At 40.5% G+C, this 13095-nt stretch overlaps 1 protein-coding gene across 7 annotated transcripts in view; it reads right to left on the bottom strand.

Annotated features, from left to right (window-relative positions):
- The window catches only part of CARNMT1 (carnosine N-methyltransferase 1), a 222026-nt gene that overhangs the window by 117315 nt on the left and 91616 nt on the right, over positions 1-13095 (bottom strand). For 6 of the 7 annotated variants that reach the window (XR_011431495.1, XR_011431499.1, XR_011431496.1 and 3 more), the window contains exons 7-8: positions 7562-7766; positions 6953-7008 (exon numbers count right to left, since the gene is read on the bottom strand). The gene's annotated coding sequence lies outside the window, so the exon portion shown is untranslated. Of the gene's footprint in view, positions 1-4557; positions 4635-6952; positions 7009-7561; positions 7767-13095 lie in introns of those variants that run through there. The other variant, XR_011431498.1, reaches the window with a different exon arrangement.

The raw sequence follows: 13095 nt of genomic DNA, 5'->3' as shown, positions 1-13095 counted from the left end.
CTCACTTCTAAAGAAAAACATAGGCTCAGAGTGAAGGGGTGGAAGATGATACTCCAACCAAATGACAACCAAAAGAAAGTGAGCGTAGCCATAATTCTATCAGACAAAATAGACTTCAAGCCAAAAAAGACAAGAGACAAAGATGGGCATCATATAATGATAAAGGGGATAATCCATCAAGAAGACATAACATTTATTAATATATATGCACCTAACGTAGAAGCACCAAACTCTATAAAACAACTATTAACAGATCTAAAGGGAGAAACTGACAGCAACACCATAAGAGTAGGGAACTTTAATACCCCACTTACATCAATGGATAGGTCTTCTAGAGAGAAAAATCAACGAAGAAACCTTGACCTTAAATGAAACACTAGACCAGATGAATTGAATAGACACATATATAATATTCAATCCAAAAGCAGCAGGATATACATTTCTCTCAAGTACACATGAAACATTCTCAAAGATACACTGTTTGTTGGGAAACAAAACAACTCCCAATAAACTTAAGAAGACTGAAAAGATATCAAGCATCTTTTCCAACCACAATGGTATGAAACTAGAAATCAACCACAAGGAGAAAGCTGGAAAAGTCACAAATATGTGGAGCCTAAACAACGTGCTATTCATTAACTATTGGAACAACAACAAAATTAAAGGAGAAATGGAAAAATATCCGGAGACAAGTGAAAAGGAAAATACAGTGTACCAAAATCTATTGGATACAGCAAAAGCAGTACTAAGAGGGAATTCCTAGCAAAACAGGCCTACCTTGAGAAACAGGAGAAATCTCAAATAAAAAATCTAACAATACATCCAAAAGATTCAGAAAAGAAGAAAAATGAAGTGCCCAAAGTCAGGAGAACAAAGGAACTACTAGAAATCAGAGCTGAAATAAATGAAATGGAGACAAAAAGACAATAGAAAAGATCAGCGAAACTAAGAGATAGTTCTTTGAAAATATAAACAAAATTGACAAACCTTTAGGTAGAACAAGAAAAAAAGAGAGAAGCCTCAAATAAATAAAATCAGAAAGAGAAGAAATCACAAGCAATATAACAGACATACAAAGGATTACAAGAGTATTCTTTCTCAATGTTATAAACTACATTAACAAAATGAAGAATAAAAATTACATGATCATCTCAATAGATGCAGAGAAAGCATTTGACAACATTCAGCACACATTTATGATAATAACTCTCAATAAAATAATTATAGAAGGAAAGTACCTCAACATAATAAAGGCCATATATGACAAACCAACAGCTAACATTATACTCAATGGTGTAAACTGATAGCTATCCCTCTAAGAGCCAGAACAAGACAAGGATGCCCATGCTCACCTTTATTAGTCCTAGCCAGAGCAATCAAGTAAGAAAAATAAATAAAACACATTCAAACTGGAAAGGAAGAAGTAAGACTCATTATTTGTGGATGACGAGATTTTACATATAGAAAACCCTAAAGAATCCATCAAAAACTAAAAACAAACTAGCAGAAAAAAAGAATCAAGAATACAATCCTGTTTACAATCACAACAAAAAGAATTAAGTGGGTAGGAATAAATTTAACCAATGAGGTGAAAGACCTATAAAACTATAAAACACTGAAAACTATAAGACATTGTTGAAAGAAATTAAAGAAGACACAAAGAAATAGAAGGATATTTGGTGCTCATGGATTAGAAGAAATAACATAGGGAAAAGTCCATATTACCTAAAGCAATCTACAGATTCAATGTAATCCCTATCAAAACCCCAATGACATTTTTCACAGAAATAGAAAGAAGAATTCTAAAATTTATAGGAAACAACAAAAGTCCCCAAAGAGCCAAAGCACTCTAGAGAAAAAAGAACAAAGCTGGAGGCATCACATTCCCTAATTTCAAAGTATACTACAAAGCTGTATTAATCAAAACAGCACGATACTGGCAGAAAAACAGACACAGATCAATGGAAAAGAATTGATAGCCAAGAAATAAACCCATACATTTAGGAACAGCCAATTTTCAACAAAGGAGCTAAGAACATACAATAGAGAAAGGAAAGTCTTCAATAAACACTGTTGGGAAAACGGACAGGCACACAGAAAAGAATGAAAGTAGACCATTATCTTACACCATGCACAAAAATTAACTCAAAATGGATTAAAGACTTGAATGTAAGATCTGAAACCATAAAACTCCAAAGAAGAAAACGTAGACAGTAAGCTCTTTGCTATCATTCTTAGCAGTATCTTTTTGAATATGTCTCCTCAGGAAAGGGAAACAAAAGAAAAAATAAGCTAATGGGACTACATCAAACTAAAAAGCGTCTGTATGGCAAAGGAAACATCAATAAAATGAAAAGACAACCTAGCAATTGGAAGAAGATATCTGCAAATCATTTATCCAATAAGGGGTTGCCATCCAAAATACATAAAGAACTCAACAACAAAAGAACAAACTTACTCAAGAAATGGGCAGAGGATTTCAACAGACATTTTCCCAAAGATATACAGATGGCCAACAGGCACATGAAAAGATGTTCAACATCACTAATTATTAGAGAAATACAAATCAAAACCACAATGAGATATCACCTCATGCCCATCAGAATGGCTATTATTAAAAAGACAAGAAATAAGAAGTGTTGGAGAGGGGCCAGTGCCATGGCCGAGTGGTTAAGTTCATGTGTGCTACTTCAGCGGCCCAGGGTTTTGCAAGTTTGGATCCTGGGCCTGGACACGGCACCACTCATCAAGCCATGCTGAGGTGGCATCCCACACAGCACAGCCAAAAGGACATACAACTAGAATATACAACTATGTACTGGGAGGGTTTTGGGAGAACAAGAAGGAAAAAAAGATAGACAACTGATGTTAGCTCAGGTGCCAATCTTTACAAAGACAACAGAAGGGTTGGAGAGGATGTGGAGAAAAGGGAGCCCTCATACACTGCTGGTGGGAATGTAAATTGGTGCAGCCACTGTGGAAAACAGTACAGAGATTCCTCAAAAACTTAAAAATAGAATGACCAGGCATGACATCAGCATCACGGCAGAGTGAGCTCTTCCCTTAGACTCTCCTCCCTAAGAAACAATGAAAAGGACATTCATAAACCAACAGAGGACAGGCACACAACACAAAAGACATCTGAGAGACCCACGCAGCCATATGTCTGAAGGTGGAGGTGCTGGACCCCCCAGGAGGAAGAAGGAGGAAGCAAGGGGATCTCCTCTCCCTCCCAGCAATGACCTAGGGCACAGGACCATGCACAGCTCTGAGAAAAGAGGGGGCTGGGGGCAGACTCTGTGGGAATGCCTTCGCTCTCCAAGTTCCCTCACATCCCATAGGAAAGCTCCACAGAGGAGGCTAAGCTATTGTGGGGTTGTCTTCATGAAGCCAGCATGCCAGCAGTACAGACAGCAAGCGCAAAGAGAGAACACCCAGGGGATCCCACATGCAAAAGAAGTGCCCCTCCCCCTGCTGGGCTCACAAGCTCAGCCAGTCAGCCAGAGCAAGGGGCCCCCTCTAGAGTGCCCGTGCATACATTAGCAAAGCAGCAGCTACAAGCAGGCAATCGCAGATGGGTCCTGTCAGCATAGATTCCAAAGGACAAGCACAGACACTAGGGATCACAGCAGGCTCAGAATACACAGCTCCTGACCCTCTTCCAGTGGTGGCAGGTGCAATCTGCAACCAGATACTATCTATGTGAAGGCACAAACCAACCCCATCAAATACTATGAAGAAATATATTAATAGTCCAGACCAGAAGGAAAATGAAAAGCACCTAGAAATCAATCCTGAAGGCACACACATTTACAATGTAAACGACAGAGAATTCAAAATAGCTAAGATTAAAAAACTCAACGACTTACAAGAAAATTCAGATAGTTCAATTAAATCAGCAATAAAATTAATAAACAGAGGGAATACTTCACAAAAGAGATTGACCCTGTAAAGAGAAACCAATCAGAAATGTTGGAGATGAAAAACACAATGAGAGAAAGAAAAATCTGGATACCCTGAAGTACAGAGCTGACATTATGGAAGACGGAATTAGCAATCTGGAGGACAGAAATATAGAAAGGCTTCAGATGGAGGAGGAGAGAGAATTAAGACTAATCAGAAATGAAGAAATTCTCTGAGAAATATCCGATTCAATTAGGAAATGCAACATGAAAACTATGGGTATTATAGAGGGAGAAGGGAGGGAGAAAGGAGCAGAAAGTTTGTTCAAACCTGGGAAAGGAGCTGGAATTACAAGTAAACGACACTAATAGAACTTCTAATTACATCAATGTAAAAAGACCTCCTCCAAGGCATAGAGTAGGAAAACTGGCAAAAGTCAGTGACAAAGAAGAAATATTTTTAAAGGCAGCAAGGCAGAAGAAAATAACTTATAAAGACCCTATCAAACTTTCAGGAGATTTCTCAGCAGAATCTTTACAGGCTATGAGAAGGTAGAATGAGATATTCAAAATTCTGAAAGACAAAAACCTTCAGCCAAGAATACTGTATCCAGGGAAAAATATCCTACAGATATGGTGGAGAAATAAAAACTTTCCCACATAAACGAAAGCTGAGGTAGTTCATCGCCACAAGACACCCCAAACGGGAAATGCTCAAGAAGACCTTCATACCTGAAAAAGAAAAAAAGAGTTCACAAAGCCTTGAGCAAGGAGATAAATAGGCAGCCAAAGTCAGAAAATTGCAGCTCTCTACCAGAAGAGGTTAGCAAAAACTTAATTATGACATTAAAGATAAAGGGAAGGAAAACATCAAAAATAACTATAATCTTGTGATTTTAACCACAAAATCACAACACAAAGCAGAATATGTTATGACCAATAAATCAGAGGGAGAGCAAAGGGATGGAACTGGCTTAGACCAAGGAAATAAGAGGCTATCAGAAAATGGTATATCTCATCTACGAGATTTTTTATACAAACCTGATGGTAATCACTAAACAAATAATCAGAACAGAGACACAAATGATACAAAAAAAAGAAAACTGAGGGGCTGTCCCAGTGGCATAATGGTTAAGTTCGCATGCTCTGCTTCAGCCACCCAGGGTTTGCAGCTTCAGGTCCCAGGCACAGACCTATGCATCTCTCATCAAGCCCTGCTGTGCTGGCATCCCACATACAAAAAAACCCGAAGATTGCCACAGATGTTAGCTCAGCAACAATCTTCCTCAAGCTAAAAGAGAGGAAGATTGCTTACAGATGTTAGCTCAGGGCCAGTCTTCCTCACACATGAAAAAGAGAACACTCTGAAAACCATCATAGAGAACTACCAAACTGAACTAGCAGTCCAAAATACACAAGATGAGAAACAAGGGAAATACAGAACTGGAAAACAAGTGATAAAACAGCAGCACTAAGCTCTTATATATAAATAATCACTCTAAATGTAAATGGATTGAATTCTCCAATCAAAAGACAGAGTGGTGGGATCGATTGAAAGACAAGACTCATCAATATGCTGCCTCCAGGAAACACTCTTAGCTCTAAAGACAAACACAGGCTCAGAGTGAAGGGACGGAAGATGATACTCTAAGCTAATGGCAAACAAAAGAAAGCAGTTATTGCAATACTTATATCAGACACAGTAGACTTCAAGATAAAAAAGGCAATGAGAGACAAAGGGGGCAGTATATAATGATAAAAGGGACACTCCAACAAGAAGACATAACACTTATAAATATACGTGTCCCCAACAAAGGAGTACCAAAGTACATAAAGCAACTATTAACAGACCAAAAAAGAGATATGAACAACAAGATAATAACAGTAGGGGGCCCCAACACTCTACTTACATCGATGGATAGATCATCCAGACAGAAAGTTAACAAGGAAATAGTGGAATTAAATTAAAAACTAGACGAGATGGACTTAATAGACATATATGGAACATTCTATCCAAAAATAGTAGAATACACATTCTTCTCAAGTGCACATGGAGCATTCTAAGGACAGACCATATGTTTTGAAACAAGACGGGCCTCAATAAATTTAAGAAGATTGAAATCACATCAAGCATCTTTTCTGACCAAAATGCTATGAGACTAGAAATCAGCTACAGGAAAAAAGCTGGGAAAGTGACAAATATGTGGAGACTACACAACATGCTACTGAACAACCAATGGATCATTGAAGAAATTAAAAGAGAAATCAAAAAATATCTGGAGACAAATGAAAATGAAAATACACCACACCAACTCATGTGGGATGCAGAAAAAGTGGTCCTATGAGGGAAATTCATAGCAATACAGGCCCAGCTTGAAACACAAGAAAAATCTCAAATAAGCAATCTTAAAATACCGTTAGAAAATGAAGAATGAACAAAGCCCAAAGTCAGCAGAAGGAGGGAAATAATAAAAATCAGAGCAGAAATAAATGAAATTGAAACCAAAAAAAAAAAAAGAAAACAGTAGAAAAGATCAGTGAAACAAAGAACTGGTTCTTTGAGAAGATATGCAAAATTGACAAACCCTTAGGCTGACTCTCTAAGAAAAAAAGAGACAAGGCTCAAATAAATAAAATTAGAAATGAAAGAGGAGAAGTTAGAACAGATACCACAGAAATATAAAGGATTATAAGAGAATACTAGGAAAAACTATATAGCAACAAACTGGACAATCTAGAAGAAACAGACAAATTCTAAGACTCATACAACTTCCCAAAACTGAATCAAGAAGAAACAGAGAATCTGAATAGCCCAATCACAAGTAAAGAGATTGAAACAGGTAGCTTAGTGGGAAACTACTTCCCCTGACAAGGTTACCCACTCAAAGCTAACAGCTAACATCACAATTAATAGTAAAACACGGTATATTTTTCCTCAACACTGACTTGATTTCTACTATTTCTACTTCTCCTTTTCCTTTAATGCATGGATCCTGCTAAACCTTATAAATCCATTACAATATAAAGTGGGGAATGAATAAAGAGCTCACCTGAGGGATGTGCACTTTCTGTGGCTCCTGGGCGAGTACAGAGGGCTGTGGTTCAGCTGAGGGGACAGAAAGAAGACAGGGGTCCTGAGATTTAGCTGTCTTACAGCTTTTAGATTCACCTCCTCAAATCTCAGCACCCCAGTTGGGGATCATTCTCCCCATACGCACAGGGCCCTCTGGGCCTTGAAAAGGCACAAGAAGGATCACGGAAAGGCAGCAACACCTGTCTTTGTGTGATTCTGAAATGACCATGGAGCTGAAATCTGCAGTTTTTTACTGAGTGAACATAAACTTTACTCGACTGATTTAACAATAACGCATGCGTCCTTCTGAATAACAGAAAGAAATCAAAACAACCGATTAGTTGAATTAAAGCACGCCAAACGACAGGACACTATTCCTTCATTAAAGTTAACTTAGCAGAAAAATACTCAGTATGCATCATTTATCTATTTTTCTCAGTAATATTATTTAACCCCTGGTCTACACAATCCACGGAAAGCCTAGTAAAAGAGACAGGGTGATTTAAGGCAGGAATTTTTAATTGTTCATTTCAGCTGGGAAGTATTTCTCAAAAGGCCCTTTTGATAGATGCTTTTGGTAACTTACCTGTGAGAGAGTGAACTGTCACAAACTGCGTTTCCCTGGACAAGTCACTGAAGTTTTCAGGCCCAATGTCTTTAAATCTTTCAAAAGGGTTAGAAGTAGGTGACCTTGGAAAACTCTTCACAGATCATCATTCTTGGATCCTGTGACATCAGGATAACATCACTAATGTCACATGTGGTGGTGGACATGTGTGACAGCAGCGCATCTGTAAATAGCGGGGGCCATTTAAGGGGCCTGGAGACAGAACTTCCTCCCTCTGCCTGGTTGTCCCTTACCCCCAGACCTTGCCCTCACGGCTCTCCAACAAAGCAGCCTTTCCCGAGCAGCCTGCCCCTGGGCCACCCCAGCTCACCTGTTCTTCCCAGGGACGGCCCAAATGCCCCACTGTCACACAGTGTGGTGGCTCCTGAAGGTGGCATCATCATCAAGTCTGGTTCATTCTGGGCAGGGGGATCAAGACCTGCTTCTGATCTTGCAAATCTAGCATCTGCTCCTTTCTGGGCTCTTGTCTCTGCTCTGAAGCTCTGGAGAGAGGTCTAAGGTCAGAGGGCCGCTCTCTTCCAGCTAAGACTCCCTCACAGAGGCCCCCTGCTTCCCGCCTCACAAGGGCTGGTTTGTTTCAAGGCAACTGGGACATGGATCTGAGAAATAAATTCATTTTAGGGGCAAAAGGCCTGACTCTTGGAATTCATTATAACATTCGACTTCAAGGACAGAAAGCCTGACAATGCAGAGGGGGCCAGGCGCCTCTGTCTGACCCAAGGGACCTGAAGAGACACTAGAAATCCCAGGATACATGTGACACTCGGTGGGATTCCATCCACATCCTTTCCTTTACATCCCTGGGGTTGCAGGGACAGGCCACGTTCCTAAGTGCTGTGAAGTCTGTAATGCCAGTCTTGGGCAGGTGTGACATCAGACAAAGCCTGAGACTGAAGCGAAGCACACCTGCCCTCGAATCCAAATTCCCTGGCTGGGAGCTCCTGACTCGAGCACATGGGGCCACCGACCCGAGCCTCGGTTTCTGGTGAAGTGGTTGTCAGGGTACATTAAACTATCCAGTAAAACAACAAAGCGTCCTCTAACTATAACAGCAGTTGTCACTTACTTAAGGCTTCCTACCTGGCACTTATCTAAAATAGTGATCTATGTTTCCGAACGTCGCCGTGAAACAATCATTATTAGTATTTATAGATGAGAACCCTGACTCTCGCCCAGGTTCCTTCTGTCGCCCCTGCTTACAGGTGACAGGGCTGGCACTGACCGGGCCTGTAGTGCTCCAGAGCTCGGGCTCCACCGCAGACCCACGGTCACCGTCCGCCTGATAAACGCACTCCTCCCTCCCGCACCCACCGCCGCCGACACGGGCTTCTCTCCGGTCGGGCTGCAGGCGGGCTGGTCACACGATCCTCGGGCACCCCGGACCGCCCCGAACACCTGCGCCCCGGGAGCCCGAGGGCCGGGGTCTCCCCCATCGGCCTTACCCGCTCTGACGGCCCGCCCGGGTTTATACACCGCCGCGGGGGGCGACGGGGTCCCAGACACTTCCTGCTCCCATCCCCAAGCACAGGCACACCCTTCCCAGCTAGTCCCTCGCCCTAGGTGCGCACCCTGCATTTTCCGAGCACACCCCAAAGTTCCCCAACGCTTCTCTGGAGTCCTGAGAAGACAAACGAGGAGGCTACGGCTGCACACGCGCAGGAGGAGGGTGGCATCCCCTTCCCAGAGTCCAGGCGGTGAACCTCACCTATTTAAAACTACAATTCCCATAGTCCTCCGCGTCCACTTTCGAAGTCACTCTTGGGCTTTCCGCGAAAGCGGGAGGATGGTGTTCTTAAATCTCTTCTGCCCAGGGTCCTCGGAGCCCGAAGAGGTTAAGGGTTAAGCCTGAACTCTGCTGTCAAATGCAAAGGGTAGTCCGCTATTGGCTTCCGATTAAAATAGCATTTTTTTTTCATAAGTCACTTGGAGGTAATTGGAGAAATTTGAATACGGATTGGATATGGAAAATATTAAAATATTACTTAGATGATGTGAAAAAAATTTGGAGTTATGTAGGAAAATTGACTTTGTAAAAAGAAAAAGACATGACGACTGAAGTAGTTAAATTACATAGCTGTAAAATTATAATTTTACAATTTTTCAACCTGGGACCTCCACCCTGTTCCTTTACAGCCGCCGGACCCACCAACCCCTGAGCCCCATCCTGGCGCGCCTGGGGCCCAGTGTGCAGATTGTACTGAGGGTCTGCACAGGTGCTCCAGGGGTGGATGTTTATAGGAAATCTGTTGGGTTTCATACATTAACATTGCTTCTTGCTGAATTCTCTTATTGTTTCATAAATTTTTGTGTTAAATATCTTGGATTTCCATGCACATAACGACAAGTTTGCTTGCTTTTTGCTGACGTTTATAATTCTTTGTCATTCTTTAGCAAATTACAGATAAAAGCACAAGAATGCTGGTTAAACTATATTAAATCAATCATAATAGACTTTAACATAAAGATCACGAAGGAGAGAAAGTGGTCACAACATATGTCATTTAACAAACATTTATTGAAAACTGACTGTACAATCGACATCATTCTAGGTGCTGGGATAGCAACATCAAATAAAAGAGAGTAAATTCCCTACCCCCATGGAGTTTATGATCAGGGTTGTTGTGGGGCCTATTAGTCAGGGTCCCCTCAAGATACAGGTGTCAGTTGTCAAGAAACCATGGGACACTTGAGGAGAGTCTAATAAATAGGGCTCTAAAAATGTGGGTAGGGTTAGTGAAGCATCCTGTAACTAGTGTTGGTAGAGAGTTATTATCACCCCCAGGGCTGTAGTGAGAGTAGGTAACATTATCAGAACTTAGCACAAGAGGCCACCCTTATGAGAGCTGTGGTCTTAGGAAGAGAAACATTGTGAATGCCCATTACATGGCTCAGCACAGAGAGCCAAAGGAATAAATACCCAACACCTCACTTGTTCTCTTCCCTCTGATATCCTATCCTCCGTTAAGCATTTATAAACCCCATTCAATACCTGTTCTTAGAATTCCATCCACATATGTCTCTTCTAGACCTTTTTGTCACCAATTTTCCAGTCTTATTCTTGTTTAGCCCCCTACTACCTGTCAACTCACTGAGCTACTGCGCATAAATCAGTATAAATCGAAACTCAAGTACATGTCAGTTCTTCACAAAGTGAACTAAATATACCTCCTTAAACTCTACCCACTGGGAAGATTTTTTTCACCACACGTTTCAGAACCACCCCTAAGTGAGACTGTAATTGTAGCAGCCATAATTTCCAATGATGCCACCATACACTGTAAACCCAGTTTGAAGGAGAGTTGATGGGTATGTGGCCACAGGTCTCCCTTGGGGACTTTTGGGGAATGTTTAATTGTATATTCTTGTGACCAAGTTATGAGGAATTTTGTCAAAGGGACCCAGCCTTCCCTTTAGTCAAAGCCTCCTGTCTATAAAGTAGGATATATCAAGGATTTAGAAAGAGAATCTGAATCCCTGTTGTGGTGATTTGTGTTCGTTTTCTGCCCACAAGATCCAGAATTTCACATGCATATAGATATATATCTCAAGAAGCATCTTGGTAGAATACCCATCTATTTCATTTCAATGAACTTCGTGATCAAAGAGCCACCACCACAGATCCATTCATGTCACCACAAAAGATGGCTGCACATGAGAAACACTCTAAGAGTTTTTAAAAAACATTTGTCAGTATCCCATTAGAGAAAATACATATTTCATTGGTATGAAATGCAACATGGGCTGCTCCTGAGTCCACAGGGAGTATACTCATATTGATTAATTTGAGCCTATCCAAACACAATTCATCCTTCCTAATCTAATATGGTAAGGATCCACCCCCTTATGTGCTACCTAGTTTCTGCTTTATTGGGCAAGATCTTGAGTTCCTTTTGTGTTTTTGGTTTTTTAATTTCTGGATTTCTTGCAATTTTACTCTGAACATAGCTGGTTTTTTATTCCCATTATGGGCCTGGAGCCAGTAAGGAAGTTCAGACAGGGCCTGAGGATAGTGTGTATCCTCCTTCAGGGGTAACTTATACTAGGATTACCCCTTAGGATTTGGAGAGAGAGAGAAGTGAGAGAGACACTGTCAGAATTCCGTTACTCTTCACTTCTTTTTTAAGCTCCTCAAAGCAGTGACTTTTAGTATACCTTAAAGGCCTTAAATTTGCAGAGAGTGTGGCAGGTACAATAAACTTGAACTGTCTAATAAGCCTCAAAGCTGTGCAGAGGCAAGCGTACACCTGCCAGGCAAAGTGCACAGATTAGAGAATATCTGTTCTGACCAAGTAGTAGTAGATGTTTGACCATATCCTTCTCCCCTGATAATAACTTTGGGCTTCCTAGATGCTCGGTAAATCCATGTAATTGAAGGAATACAATTTCTTCACCTTAATCTTGACCTCTCACTGAGTCCATCCTAGCAGTAATTGCTGGAGGTGTACTTACCTGGCATTCACCCTCATATGGGTAGTGATCATTTTATAAAATATTGAGGAACATAATGTCCCTCTTGAAGATATTCTTGTATTCAAACCTTATCTGAGTGAGTAATTGAGGCAATCTATTGAGAGCCCCAGAACATTGGATCACTTTTCAAACTGTTCAGACACCTCCATCTGGGAACTGTTTCTCTGTATGCCTGTCAATATTAGATTAGTTTTATCTTTTTAGGGTTTCGTGCAAAAGGAATCATACAGTGTATTTTTGTGTGGCTTTTTTTTCACTCAGGATAATGATTTTGAGATTCATCCTATAGTTGAATACCAGCAATGAAGGAACAGCCTCACACAGGGAGAAACAACTGCTTATGAAATCAAGGGAGACTCATTGTGCCCAATGAGTTCAGCTATATCTGAATCCAAATACATGTAATCATTCCAATTTCCAGGTTCCTAGACTTTCCCAGTAAATGTCCCAAATCTCATCTAATACACCTCCTCAAATTGGGGATCTAATAGTTATTGTAGTTTTTTGAAGAAATAATGTCCAAAACTTCCCAAAGTTGATGAAACCATGTTAGTTTACACATCCAAGAAGCTTACTGAACTCCAAGTAGGATAAATACAAAGGTATAGTTTTACCTAGACACATCATAGTCAAACTGTTGGAAGCCACACACAAAGGGAAAATCTTAAAAGAAGAAAGAGAAAAACAACTGAACATGTACAGGAGAGCATCAACATAAATAATATCTAACTGCTCATCAGAGAAAATAGACCCTAGAAGACAGAGAAATGGCATATTCAAAATACTGAAAGAAAAAATGCTAACGAAGAATTTTTTTATCCAGCAAAACTATCCACTAATTATAAAGGTAAAATAAGGACATTCTTAAATTTAAAAAGACTGGAAGAATTTCTTAATATCAGAACTGATTTGTGAGAAATACTAAAGGAAATTCTTTGGGTTGGAAGAAAATGACATCAGACAGTACCTCGAATCAGCTGGAAGAAATTAAGAGAGCCAGAAGTAATAAATTTGTGGGTTTT

This window comes from Equus caballus, chromosome 23 (assembly GCF_041296265.1).
Source record: "Equus caballus isolate H_3958 breed thoroughbred chromosome 23, TB-T2T, whole genome shotgun sequence".
Lineage (NCBI taxonomy): Eukaryota > Metazoa > Chordata > Mammalia > Perissodactyla > Equidae > Equus > Equus caballus.
Note: the sequence above shows the minus strand (reverse complement) of the source record. Positions and strands in the feature narration are given on the sequence as shown.